The 14,206-nt window shown below is 43.0% G+C and overlaps 1 long non-coding RNA gene across 2 annotated transcripts; it reads left to right on the top strand.

Moving 5' to 3' along the window:
- Positions 1-648: 648 nt before the first annotated feature.
- On the top strand, positions 649-14,158 carry LOC104913279. 2 transcript variants are annotated; one of them, XR_004161423.1, is made up of 7 exons: positions 649-825; positions 2,544-2,774; positions 3,702-3,782; positions 5,855-6,050; positions 9,404-9,885; positions 10,216-11,896; positions 12,733-14,158. It is a non-coding gene; the product is annotated as an uncharacterized LOC104913279 (long non-coding RNA). The 2 variants fall into 2 exon arrangements; XR_004161422.1 differs by having other exon boundaries at positions 10,216-14,158.
- Positions 14,159-14,206: the final 48 nt, after the last annotated feature.

The raw sequence follows: 14,206 nt of genomic DNA, 5'->3' as shown, positions 1-14,206 counted from the left end.
CATCTCCAGGGCAAAGCTAGGAGGAGTGTAATCATGCTGCTGTACCCATCTCTAATCGCCTTCATTCTCTGCAGTGAGAAGGTGCTGGTGCTGCTGAGACCCACCTGCCTGCAAATCTGCTTCTCCTGAGCCACCTAATGTTGATGAATTACTATAAATGTGCTTATAATTACTTGCCTAATTATAAGTGCCTTCACAAATGATTTTGCTAGCACTTAATGGAAATAAAGTGAAACATCTGAAGCTGTAGTAATGGAAATACAGAGCAACATGATAGCGTGATATTAACAAAACCAAAGCTGACTGGTGTGATATTGGTATCTCAAGATCCCATGCACGGGTGGGCAGGCAGGAGACATTGACTGTGCAGCAGTATAGGGTGTGAAGAGGGAAGGGGCACAGGGAGGAGGCAGAACATGGGGACATTGCAGAGGAGAGGAACAATGCAGGGCACGAAGCTCTGGGGGCCTTTCTATAATATCATAGATCACCCCATTTTGGGAGGAATCCATAAGGATCACTGAGTCCAACTCCTGGCTCCACGCAGAAACATGGCACCACCAGAGAAAATACACAAGTGGGTGTGTTTTTCCATCGGCCTGCTATTTTTTCTGTAACTATTTTTTGTTGTTCTTATGCTGACAGGTTCTCTGAATAAGGCCTCTGTTTTCTGCGTCTTTTTTTCTTCTACTATGAAGTGGGAATTGCGGAGCAGTCATTTCTGAATGAAGACATTTCCATTCAACATTTTGGCTTGCCTGTAGTTCATTGAGTGAAGAGGAATTTTCCTTGGCCACCTATAACATATATAATTAGATAATGCATGTAAGTAGCAAAACCTCTTTTATTTTCTAATATCTTCTGTTAAAACATTAAAAGAAAAAGAGGGCAGCAAAACCATAAAACTATCAAGTTGGATGCGTGTGGTCTGGTACGTGGGGGTCCTCAGAGAGGAGTGACATGGAGAAGCCGTGGAGCAATAGGACTCAGCATTGCTGACAGAGAGCAGAGCGCCTTGCAGTAGCCCAGGCCCAGCAGGTGGGGCAGGAAAACTCTCCTCTGGGGTGGGAAGGGTGGAGGTGATGTTAGCCAGACATTGGGGACCCTCCACGGCCCCGCTGACAGCACTTCTGTTTATAAATCAGCATCCACTTCCCAGGAAAATGGTTTTGATGTTGACTTCAGACATCCTCTCGCTGGGAACAGCCCAGCCTTTGCCTTGCCCCAGAGACAATAGAAGGAAGACAAGCACAATGGGCGCATGTGCTAAACACTTTAATGAGCACTTCCACACCATTCTCCCGTGTTTCCCCACATCCCATGAGTCAATAAGCACCTCATGCAGCTTTCTAGATAGTGCACAATAAACTGATACGGCTGTGGCCTAGTCCAAGCATTTGCCCTCGTTCACTGAATAAAAGAATGGAGATGTGAGCTGGTTTTGTTCCCTATATGTTAACTCCATATAACACTCCTAGCAATTTCTTTCCCTCTGTAAACTTTCCACCATGCAATTATACTTAAAGTATTTTAAGTGAAATTATACGCATTTGTGCAAAAGGTGCTGTGACAAATTTATCACAAGTATGCATTTGTGTCCACAAGCAGAGACTTGATTTATCTGCACCTGCAGACAGAGCCCTTGTCTCTCTGGTTCATTTTGAATAGCAAATTAACGAATGTATGTAAATTGCTGGTGATTATACTGCAATTTCCATTGTTCTCCATGTTTGCAGTGCTGCTCTGCGATGCATGGAGCATTCAGTAAGAAGTTCTGCAAGTTCTATGTAAGAAATTCAGCAGTTAGAATTGTTATTTGGGAGAATTCTATTGCCTGGAGACAGGGCTTTTAAATTATGGCTGATGTTTTGCATTGTATATGGAAATTTTTCATCTCCAGCTATCTCAAAGATATTTAGATCAGAAAGACTTAGTTATTCCCAGACCACTCAGGCTTCCTCTTCCAATTCACTCTCCTTGGGAATAGTTCATATGATTTATGTAAATTGCAAATTATCAGGCTTCAGAAAATTTATCTATTTTTAATGATATTTACATACCTTGAGAAACCAGCAACAAGTCCTGAAGGAAGAGATGTGGATATCAAAACCCTACGGAGAGAAAAGGGATGTGAGTAAAGAGGATTTATTTCCCATTTCTTCAGGCATTCATAAATTACGAACGTGTTGCTTTGGGGTAAAATTCTGCCACAAATAAGTAATTGTGTTCAAGAAATGTGTAGATGTTGTACTAAGGGACACAGTTTAGTGGGGAAATAGTGGTGCATGGCTGGACTTAGATGGTCTTGGAGGTCTTTTCCAGTGTTGGTGATTCTATGACTGTATTATGAGAAGCCACTGAGGCCAACTACCACAGTATAGTGGGTCTGGCTCTGAGGCATTGATTGTGCTGGCTCAGGAACTGCTCTGTCACTTCTGTCCTGCCCACTGTCTTACTGTCATTTGATGGATTGACACTTGGACTAGGTGATCTTAGTGGCTTTTTCCAACCTTAATGATTCAATGACTATGTTTTATTAACAGCTTTGCAATCACCTGAGCCTGGGGAAACCTCATATCTCAGCATACATGACCTGATTCTCAACCTCATAGTCTACATCCATGCTAAGGATCACCAGCCCCACTGTCAGCTCTGGGCACTCAGCTCAGCCTTGCTGACTCCTGTTGCCTTCTCTCCACTCTGGGAATTGATTTCCCTGCCAAGGCAACCCAAGATGATGAGGCAGAAGCTATGGCAGCATTGTTCTCATCTTGGTAAATGCTGTGATGTCACCTGTGCTCTTCTAAGCATTTTTCCTCCTTTCATTTCTTGGTGTTCTCTGTTGCCCTTTGTAGCTTTAATCATAAATTTCCCTGTTGTTTACATGATAAACTCCAAACTGTAACTCAGTTGGCAGCTCAGTATCTCTTTAAATCACTTCCAGTTTCTCGTGTGCCATTAATATTTTATTTATGTTGTATTACATTTCGCAATAGTCTCCATGCCAACAGTTCATGCCAGAAGCAATGTATGACAGAATAATTTAAATCCTCAACACTACGAGCACTTTCTCTTTAGGTAGTGTCATTAAGTCAGACTCGGTTTGTCCTTTCTCTTTCAGTGTCAGAGAGCCAAAGCTAGATGTGTTTCTCCTGACACTGCCCTGAAGGGGACAGAGGGAGTGCCAGAGCAGTGCTGTCACCTGCCCCGTGTCTGTGGTGACAGCAGTAAATCTCCCATGGAGAACTCCTCCTGGGGCAGGACCAGAGCAGACATTTGGCACTGCTTTTTGTCGCTCCTTGCCTTTGCAGAGGTGAATGAGGACTTGATTCCAAACCAGCCTGCTGGCATATTGTGAGACCTTTGTTCCTTGAGCCTGTCCCAGCAGGGACCACGGAGCCTGGGCTGGCTGCTGGCTGCTGCTCTTTGGCCCATGGGAGACCTCACAGCACAAAAGAAAGGCAGGAGCATCTTTCTTATGCATGCTGCTCACAGTGTTGTCCACAACTGACCAAAATCCACGGAGAGAGGCAATAGTTTTGCTAGCATAGAGGAAAGATCTTTCCTCGGGACACACGGAAACTCTTACTTGCAGCATTGCACCAGCCTAGCTACACCACTACTTCTCTCATTCCTGTGTAGGTAGAATCTATGTAATGATTTTACTGTTTCACCATTGATGTGGTTTGTTTTTACTGTAGCACTCTATCTACTTCTGCTACTGTTAAACAAATCCTTCTGATGCTGGACCAGAGAAGAAGCCCCTGAGATGTAATACAAAGGTGAGCTTAGCTCCTTCTTAACTGCATGGTCAGTCACTGGCATCACTGGCACAGGCTGCCCAGGGAAGTTGTGGAGTCCCCATGTCTGGAGGTGTCTGAGAACCGTGGAGATGTGGCACATGGGGACATGGTCAGTGGGTACGGTGGGGATTCTATACACATCATCAGGATTGATGGTCATATTTGTAAATCTAAGCCTTATTAGATGTTCAAATAAAGGCTACAGTATGGTTGGTACACAACTCCACAGTCTTCCAGGAGGGGACTACTCTGCTGAGCCTGCTAGACTTCCATCCTGCCTTCTCTGGGTTGATCACACCAGCATGGTAGAAATGCAAACACCAGTAAGAAACAAGTGAAAAAGTTAGTAGAAAAAAAAGAAAATTAAAAAAATGTAAATTATTCGGGTTTATATTGGAGAAGAATCAGCAGAATGCAGTAAAAATGGAGTGTCAGAGGAGAGAGCAGCAGAAAAGCATGAGTGTGTTTCTCTGTGTATGACATAAAGAGGTTGCAAGGCACCCCTATGGGACTCTTTTTGGGAATATGAAGTCTGGACAAAATAATGTAGTAATGAGACTAATCCAATGCCACAGAGGAAACAAGTGGTACTGAAAATCCTTCAGGCTCCTGTGGTCTGGCAGATTCAAGTTTTCAACCACAACGTTCTTAAAATCCCAAGTCTCTAAGACCAAGAGGTGGTATTAATCACAAGTTTGCCAAGGGCATAGATCCAGGAATCACAACTGCCTTCGTCAGCCCCTGTACCAGAGAGGATTAAAGAAAAATGAGTTTACTGGAGGCACTGTGGAGTTGGCACAAATCATCCTGGGGAGGAATCTGTCCATAAATGGTACCTCTGTGCAAACAAATAGAATGGAAGAGAAAGAGCTAGGCAAAAACTGCAGCTTGTGTACATGGCTTCGTTGATCTTTTTGTGCCAATTAATGCCAAGTAAGAATGCCTCCCTGGAGACCACTGAGAGCAGTATAGGTAAATTCACCTCACTTGAGATCACAGAGACCTTTGCAGGCTCGTGGTATCCACCCTACTAATCTTCTTGTTTCTCTTGTTAAAAATCTACAGCAGGGAAGAAATTGCTGTGTCCAACTGACACTTGCCATTTATGCTGAGGGAATATCCATCTGTTTAAGCCATCCAAATCTATTCTCTGTCTTGTTATCATTTTTCATTTCTTTGTGAAATGCTTTGTGAAATACAATGGGTGGTGTTCTCACTTATTTTTCCCAACTAGCAATTGCTTTGCAGATCAAGCTGCAAGCAATCCTATGACTTCCTGACACGGCAGGGTTATGAAAGTCCTGCCAAAGTGTCATGCAGTCTCTGCTGTGAAATCTGACAGTTGAAGAGGTTTCATCCCAGTCCTAGTAGTGATGGGTTTTGATCCCCTGTTAAATGCACTTCTATTTTGGCTCTGACAGATACCGGCAAAATAAATGAAATCTGCAATCCTCTGTGCATATGGGAGGGCATTAGATGATTCATTGGCTTCGAGTGTGCTAACAGGCATCCTTTGCACATCTTGTGTCGCTTTAACGGGTAGTTTGCAGCTGTGGGATCATTGCTGTATTTTGTAGTTTTGTTCTATCATTAGCTGTTAAAGGAATAGAAGTCCACATTTGTATTAAACTACAAGTTCTTTTTATTGGCACCACCTGGGGATTAAAACAGATGCTGTCATGCTGCACAGTTAGCCTCAAAGCAGGGGAGATGTAATGATTATGTGATCAAAGCACCTCGCTTCATTCAGTTGTGCAATAATTACAAATGGAAACATTCTAAACAAGCAACATTGGCTATGACACATACAGGAAGGCAAACCCAGTCCCCAAAGCCTTTAGTGAGTGTTTCAGGGATGGCAAACCTTCCACAGCTTCTTCTGAGGAGAAAACCTGGGTAAAAGCTGCTGCAGATGATCCTTCAGTACCTTATGGGCCATGAAAATACCCCGTAGTTACCAAGAGGGTAATATTGTGAATGCCACGTATTCACAGTGACCAGGTCCATATTTATAATAAAACCATTTCAGTGACCTTTTGTAACCATTCCAGCTCATTCTGCTGTACGTATTCCTGCCTCCCCAAAGGCTGACTGGGACGTCTTCATCCAAAGGAAAATGTATTTACATGGAAGATGAAAGTCAAGGGATGTTTTCCAGCCACTTCAGGCACTGAGCTGCTGGTGCACGGTTTAAGAAGTTGCCCTTGAGGGCTTTTGGACCTTGTCCTCCTTTTCCTCCACTGCCAGGTAAGTCTCGTATGAATATTAATTGGCATCAACATGAAGTGTAATTCTGTTACCCAGCTGCAGCCTAGTGCAGGTCAACGTGTGCTCGTGGTGTGCAAACAGTGGTTGTCGATGGGTGGATTTATGGTGAGATTTATGGTGCTTCTGTTTAAAGTTGGGCAGTAAGAGTATCCATGATAAAAGCACTGTGGTTAATGATAAATTTTATCTTCCTCGTTTGAAAGAATGGGAGAAGTCCTAAGATTAAGCTGAGGCTGGAGGCTAATAGAAGAAAGGCAAAGGCACATTGAGGAGTTCCATCCCTGCAGCCCTCGTGTTTGCACGGAGCCCTTTTAATAACTGTGAATAAAGCACTGTTCTTCCAGTTCACTTTCTAAAATAAACCATCCAGATGGCTGTAAGACAAAACCTAGTCGTCAAGCTGAGTAATGTGTATTTTGAGCACATTAACAATGGAACGTGTAGAATTGTGCTGAATTATGCAGAATGCCACTCAAAAAGGTGCACACGCAGAAGCAGGAATATCACAAGCATCAGACAGCCGTGGTTTATGATGTCATTCTGGGCCTAACCAGAAGGAAAATGTGTTTTACTATAAGGTTGGTGAGGCACTGGCATGGGTTGCCTAGAGAAGTGGTAGTTGCCCCATCCCTGGAGACATTTAGGGTCAGCCTGCATAATCCGAGCACCTGATGGAGCCGTGGGTGTCCCTGTACACTGCAGGTGAGTTGGACCAGATGACCTTTAAGAGTCTCTTCCAACTCAAATGATCATATGATATAGTGCTAAGTGAAGATTAATGTTATTTTTTCCTTTCTGAGGGAGCTGAAGAGGACAGACAGATTTTCTTATAGTCAGTGAGAATACAATTATTTGGCTGAGCCAGCACTGTGTTTCTTCTCTGATGCTTGCCCCCTTGAATTCAAACTTGGCAAAAAACCTGAAAATCAAAAAGACTCATTGACAGAGGAAGGCAAAACCCAGGCGTTCTGCTGGGGCTGCAAATGTGAGGAACATCATTGAGAGATTTTCCAGCCCCCTCTGTCCAAACTCATAAAACTTGCAGCAAAGGAAGTGCAGAAATGAGTGCCTGATGGCTGCAGGGCACACTCAGTAGGATGTTTGATGTGTTTTAACAGCTTTTACTGCTTGAATGGCAACGAATGGTCACAAAATCTGTAATCTGAGGGTTGTTGGAAAGGATCTTGCTGGCTTCTCCCAATGCTTTCTTTTTCCTGACTTCACTCCTTGAGCTTCCCAACTCCCACAAGAATCCAAGCTCTCATTGCCCCGTATTGTGGGGGCTGCTGTGAGGGCACAGCCTGCAAACTGCAGAACTCCTACTGAGAAAAACATCACCTGGAACTGTTTGTCCACTGCACGGCAATTTTCGTAAGCAAACTTTGTGCTGAAGTACAGCATGAGTAATTGCTTTATTTATTTTTCTTTACCCGAATGCAATTTTTATTTGCTGTGAAATCAAGTTCCTTCCCTAGCTGGAAGCAAGCGAGCGACTTTTGTGTGTAGGAAGACTATAGTGGCACAGTGGAAAAATAAAACTATCAGAAGCTCTTGAGGAATAAATTCAAGCCCTCATTAATCCCTGTGGGCTGCATCTTCTATCTGAATTTTATGGAACGTGGGCGGTATTTTCAAAGCAATGGAATTGGTTGGTTTCAAGGGCTGACTTAGAGGATACCAACATGGCTCCGAACCACAGTCCTCTGCCCAAGGAAGGTGCAGGCTGGGGTTTGTCCTGGGAATGTGCCCAGAACTCAGGTTTGCTGGAGAGCATTGAGGCTTCAGGGAGTGCTTGAAGTGGGACCAATGTAGAACTGCTGATGGGCTGGCTTTGGTTTATTAGATATTTGCTCATACAGTTATTGTGTGATTCCTAAGTGTTTTATTATTATTATTGTTCTCCTTCTTATTATTACGACTTCCTTATCTGGGAAAAATCAGCTTTTCTGCTGTAAAATTCCAATTATAATCAAAGAGAGCTTTGTGGATGCCATCTCACTAATTCTGTGTCACTCCAGCCTCTCAGCCAGCTCTCAGAGGAGTCTCTGATGGTGCATCTTGCAGACCTAAATGTCAGGAATGAGTTTTAACTAGGTTTGGAACAGGAGGGGTGCACTTGAATCTGGAGCTTGTGTCTGACTCTTAATTGCATCTGGGAGCATAAAATTCACTGGTATAAGCTGTCATAATGCAAAGATTTCTGACTCATCACTGCAAGAAGAACAGCAAGAAATAAATTTCTGGAAGTATAGTTTATTATTGAAGTGGTATCTTTTGCTAAGGACAGGCTATGTGCCTAGGAAGAGTGAAGGGTAATGGCTAAAATCCTTCTCCAAGATGTATGCATGACTGAGGGAGTTCCTGTTAGAATTTGGAAAGGGTGCAAGGGAGTGTATTTTAGGGGAGCAGGGGCTGCTGCCATTTACATTGCTATCCAAAGTATTTTGGTACTTGGAATCACAGAATGGTTGGGTTGGAAGGGACCTCAAAGCACACCCAGTCCCAATCCCTGCTATGGACACTGGAATGTGATTTTATTTTCAATTCAGAATGATTTCTTTTTGGCTTATGTAGGTATGGATTGGAGCATCACCTGATCATACTGTTCTTATATTAAGTGTAAAACCAAATCATACTGTTTTTAAAGTAAGTACAAATATCCGAACCTTCCCTTCGAGTCAGCAGCAGGTGGTGGTTCGACCACAGCTGGTCCTGAAGACAACATGTAGACAAAGTGCAGATTTTGCTGATGGAGATTTTTATCTCCATGCAGGTGGAAATAAGCACCAGACCCTGAAAGATGCGGTCCTGTAGGAGCAAGCAAGATGTTTTCCATAAAAATAAGCAAGGCAAGGAAGAGAAACCCATCTGAGCGTGAATCAAATTCAAGCAGGGAAATGCTGACTTTCCCCTTAACAAGAAAGCATCAGTTCCACATTCCCTCAGTTTAACGGCACAGTTTACAAAAATAAGAGGAAAAAGAAAAAAAAGAAGAGCGAGAGAGAGAGAAACCAACCTACAGAAAGAGATTTCTTTGCTCCTCTAGCTGCTGCTTCCCTTCGGAGAACGGGCGCTGCGCATCGCTTGGTGCTGAGCGCTGCCTGCCGGCCCCGACGCGACGTGCAGCCCCGGCCCTGCTTCGTAGTGCTCCGAGAAACGGAGGAAAAAAAGCTCCTGAAACTCTAATCAGTGGTTGCTCTCCTCTCAGACCGCCTGGGGATATGGGGTTTGTGGGCTTATTGCAGGTTGTGGCTGTTGTTTTAACTTGTACTTAAGGCTTCTTCCTCTCATTCCAAGTTGCGCCTTTCTATCTCTGTTGTTTTCCCCCTTAGGAATTGCTGCAGAACATGAACCCCCTAATGCAAGAGGTTGGTGAAACACGATGGGAAATGCAGCTTTGGTGCCGTGCCTGGATAGCAGCAAGGGTGTTAATAAGCATCTTTAATACATACAAAACTCTCCCTCAAGTTGTGTCTTTTTACTCTGCAGTGAAAATTGCTTCTGAGGAGCTATTATTTGCTATTCACTTACTGTCATTCTTGGATCTCAATAACACTGCTTTTCAGCAGCCAGATACTGCTGAAAGCCACGAGCTGGACTGCTTCTCATAAATGCCTTCAGCGTCTGCTCCTCGAACAAAATTGGCAGCCCCTTTTTGGCTGAGGGCTGGCCTGCTTGTCATCCCCAAAAGCTTCAGGTTTGATGATGCTGTGAGGTGTGACAAGGAGATGGTGATACTCAGGGACCTGGGGAGAAAAGCGACCAGAATGGAAGTCTCTGAGATGTGAGCTCACGTGGCTGTGAGGTTGGGAAGGTGAGTGGGGCAGCTCTCTGAAGGATTGTACTTCTGGCCTGGAAGGCTGCAGGTACGATTGATAAAATCAGTCAGTATTGTTTCTAAATGGAGGCACGCAGCAAGCTTTGTTGGAGGATGAATGCACTTCTGTTCCTTTTGTCTGGGAATCAGCATGTGGTTTTAATCCCTAGTCTTTTTTTAAATTAGAAAAAAATATATCTTTTCACAAAATCAGTTTTTAAACTTGGTGGAAGTAAAGTAATGCTTATCATCCAATAAAATGGAACTGAGAGCAGCTGTCAGACACAAGTAGAAGTTTCCTTCGGGGACTTGTTTCTCTGTTTTCAGATGGAATATGCTATGAAGTCTGTGTGCCATCCTCTCTGATGTACTAAAGGGTGACAGTCATCCTCTGGAAGATCTCAGCCTTCAGCCTTTTGCTTCCTCAGTACGTGTGGACCAATTGCCCAGAGTATGGACCAGTGGCTGCAGCAGGGAAATTCATCTCAGCACCAGATCCCTCATCCCTCCTGCTGGGTAAGTCCTAATTAAATCCTTGCATCAATATAATTAATTGTTAATATGAGAATTACATATTAGTCTGCATTATAATCAATATTGCTTAAATATTAACAAGCTTGTTAGCTATTCACTAACCTTTTAAGCCCTTCCAAATCCTCTTTATCACGCTGCATGTTTGTGTTAAATCTCTCTCAAGTGACCTTAAGTGAGTATGCTTTTACTTGCTGTTAAATACACTGCAAACTCTCCATCCATTCAGCTATTTGGCTGCTTTGGCTATTATCTCCCTTTCTGTTTGCACTGATTTAACTGTAGTGGAGACATCTCAGTGTTGATACGAAGCCTGCCTGTGGTGCAGTGATGGGCTGTCTTCTGCTGTGTCCTCAGTGTCTCCTTTATTTAGTTAGGCCAGCTTCTTTGGCTGGCTGGAAGTGCCAGAAGCCCCCTGGCAGCTCCTTTGGTTCAGTATTTGCATCTCTGGTCTACAGGGATTGCTGGCTGAAAGCTCCGCAGTTCACCTGCTTAAAGGCATGCTAATGCTTTCTGCTGCTGCCTCCTTTCTGTTAGCATGCACTGATGCAAGGAAGGAAGCCACCATCTGAACACTGGGGCAGTCAGTACATCAGTGCTGCCCGGTTGATGGCTTTGTTCCCAGTTTGTCCAACTTCCAGTTTGATTGGTCTGCTGGGTTTGCAGAATTAAGCAGATTTGGAGAATGCTCACTGGTGAGCCCTAACATATTTCCCATAAAATATCATAACCATTTATACAGTTTGGCCAAAGCAATTCCCTTTGCACTGTGAATTTGTTCAAGAAATAGAACCCCCATGTTTCAAGCCAGCCGGCCACTGGTAATGGGGGATGGCACAGGGCTGCACACCCCAGACCTTGTCCTTTCTGGGTCCCAGCTGCTCTGATATTTCCTCTCCAAAATCCCTGACTTCTCTCGGGGACCATTTAGTAAGGTTCTTAACTTTAATTTCTTGTAAACAGAGTTTGGAGAATAAACCGTGCAATGAATTTATCATTTCTGCTCGTAGCACATGAATACATAGCATGCAGCTTTCTTGCTGGTATTCCTGGGACCAAATGAGAAAAGTGCTTTGGAGAGGTGGGATTTTGCTTGTCATGAATATTAATACAAAAAAAAACCTCAGTGCCTGGATAGTTCACGGAATGTAAATGCATAAAAGGGGAAAAAGCACATTTTTCAAACTGCATTTCTCTGTACCTCTTTCAGTCTCCTTTTGAAGTTCTAGAAAACGTGATGCTCTTTCATAGCACATTCCTCTGCAGAGCAGGGCTGTGCTGCTTTGCTCACTCCACCATTCTCAGGGCAGCTGATGGGACGTGGCTGTGCCCCACAGCACTCTACAAAGCTCCTCACACTATGCTGCCACTGGTGCTGACCAGAACATGCACAGATGTGATGCTCAGCACCAGGAGAACACTTCCTTCTGCATCACAGGACCTTAGGAGCATTGCATTGCATCTAAATATGCAAAATGTAAGTAAGTATATCATTGCATTTCCACTTACCTTTCCTATCTGACTCAATAAGTAGTACAATGAGAAATGGAAATTATGGTTAATGTTATTTCCTTAGCATTAAGGAATTCTACTTGCATTCCTAGGAGATGTTAGAACACTGCATGGGAAGGGTGAAGCAATTCCTGGATAAAGAGCCAGCAGTAAAGTTGTAATGAGACAAATTTTTAAGGCAGGGCTGTTTTACCAAAGTTGAAATGAGTTTTACACAGTGGTTGGTAGGGAAATATAGCAGTATTGCCGTGAAAGATACTCCATCTTTTCATGGAGAAGGCAAAATAGTTTAAATCAGCACCATTTTCCAATTTAAGCAGAGGAAAACAGCCCAAAGAGATGACAAGTGGGTTACCATTCCCACAAACATTACATGTAGTGACCATCTCGTGCCAGCATTTGGTGCTCTGTGACAGATATCATCATCTAAGTGGTCCATCATCACACTACGTTGCAAGAACCACCCTGCAAAAGTAGCAATTTCTCACATTAGTTTTAGAAACATGTTAATATTGATAGTATTTCAAATGAAGCACCACTGATAAGGAGTCACATGTACAGGTTGTTGTCAGAAATTCCCATTTCCTAAGTTCATTCCCTTGAGATATACTTGAAGTTTTGCCTTTTGACTCTGTCAAACTTCAGAAGTTTTATGGCAAAATTGCTTCTTTGGATGGTTTCACTGTTAACACAGCAGAAAAGCAACAAAATGTTTGGGGTATCCAAAAGATCAGGCAAGTATTTCACTGAGTGTACAACAAAATATTATGAGGTAATTTTATTTTTTTTTTCTGGTTTTAGGTAAAAATATGACAGTATACAAGATAATCTTATTAAAGGTAAAAATACAGTATTCTGCTTTTTCTCTAAACAGATCTACGTACAGTACACTTTTTTATTTTGTCTTTTTTTTTTCTCAACGTTTTTGTACAAATATAACTATGATTCTATTAGGCTATCTGTGTTCTCATCTGGCACTTAAGAACTGATCACGGGTCACCTTCTGCTTCTGCTTGTTTTTCTCAGCTGATACCTAAACGCAATGGTCATCTCGTAGGTGTACCTTGTGAACAAACAGTACAGTTCAGCGGTTCCCAAGTTGTAAGGTGTGCTTTAAATATTGAAATCATGTAGCTAAACGTAGAAACCCAAGCAATCCAAGTCTTCAGTTACTTTGCATCGACTCGTTGCTTACCCTTTGTAAAAGTGCAGTCTGAGTGTTTGTATTACAACCTTGGAAGTGGTTTTAATACCTTCCAGGTTCTCCAGAAGAGCCAAACACATAACTCAGAACAATCATCTCTTCAACAATTCATTCTTCTTTTTATTTTTTATTTGTCCTCATTGGAAATGAAGCCTTTTCCTACGGTTTCAAAGATTTGAAACTCCTGGGGTGTGTTTTTCATAGTTTACCTCATGCTATGGCTTGCTGTTTGAACTCTGGAACCCAAAAGCAGAGCAGCTGAGTTGAGTTGCTGTCATCAATTAGTGCTGTTCCTTGTCCTGAACACATAAGCACAAAATATGTTACTTCTGCTGTGGATTTTCACTGAATATTTCTTTACGCTGCTGTTGTAGCTGGGATCATCTATGGACAAAAGAGAGGTTTGGTACGTGTTTGAAGGGACCATAGCTGGTAGTGGGTTGGCTAAAACAGCTGGAAAAGGCAGAGAGGAGTTTTTGGCTTGGAATCCCTTTATCAGGTTCCAGCGAAGGGATGAAGGACCCTTTACCCAACAAGCTTGGTTCATGGTTCCAACTCTCTCATCGTCATGAAAAGTATCTGACAATTGGCCTTTCAGCAGATGATTTCTCATATGGTTTTCATTAACCACGTGCTGTTCAAAGTTACCTCTGTGGATGCCCACGTAAACACAAAAGGAGAGTGCACACCCAAGGACAGGATTCTTTTAAATTCTCAAGGAATATACTTGGCACGTTATTCCTTCAGCCTTCACCAACTCCTGGTCAGTACAGAGTTAAGGTAAATGAGCACAGTTCGCTGCAGACATGTGGATGAAGATCTGGCTTTTTTGCCTTTAACTAAAAGGTGCGTTCCCTACAGTTCATTTATTTCTGATGTTGAAGGGCTTATGCTTTTACCGGTAAGTTATTTTGTGTCATAAAAGATTTAACTGGAAATTCACCAAACACAGGAGTAATGCAAAGTGCTCCAACTGACACCTGCCAATTCATAGAAGATGAGTGCCTGGTCCCCATTTTTTGCGCTGTTTTTGTCCTCTTAAGATGCTGGTTGAGACTGAGTAATGTTTAG

This window comes from Meleagris gallopavo, chromosome 15 (genome assembly GCF_000146605.3).
Source record: "Meleagris gallopavo isolate NT-WF06-2002-E0010 breed Aviagen turkey brand Nicholas breeding stock chromosome 15, Turkey_5.1, whole genome shotgun sequence".
NCBI lineage: Eukaryota > Metazoa > Chordata > Aves > Galliformes > Phasianidae > Meleagris > Meleagris gallopavo.
Note: the sequence above shows the minus strand (reverse complement) of the source record. Positions and strands in the feature narration are given on the sequence as shown.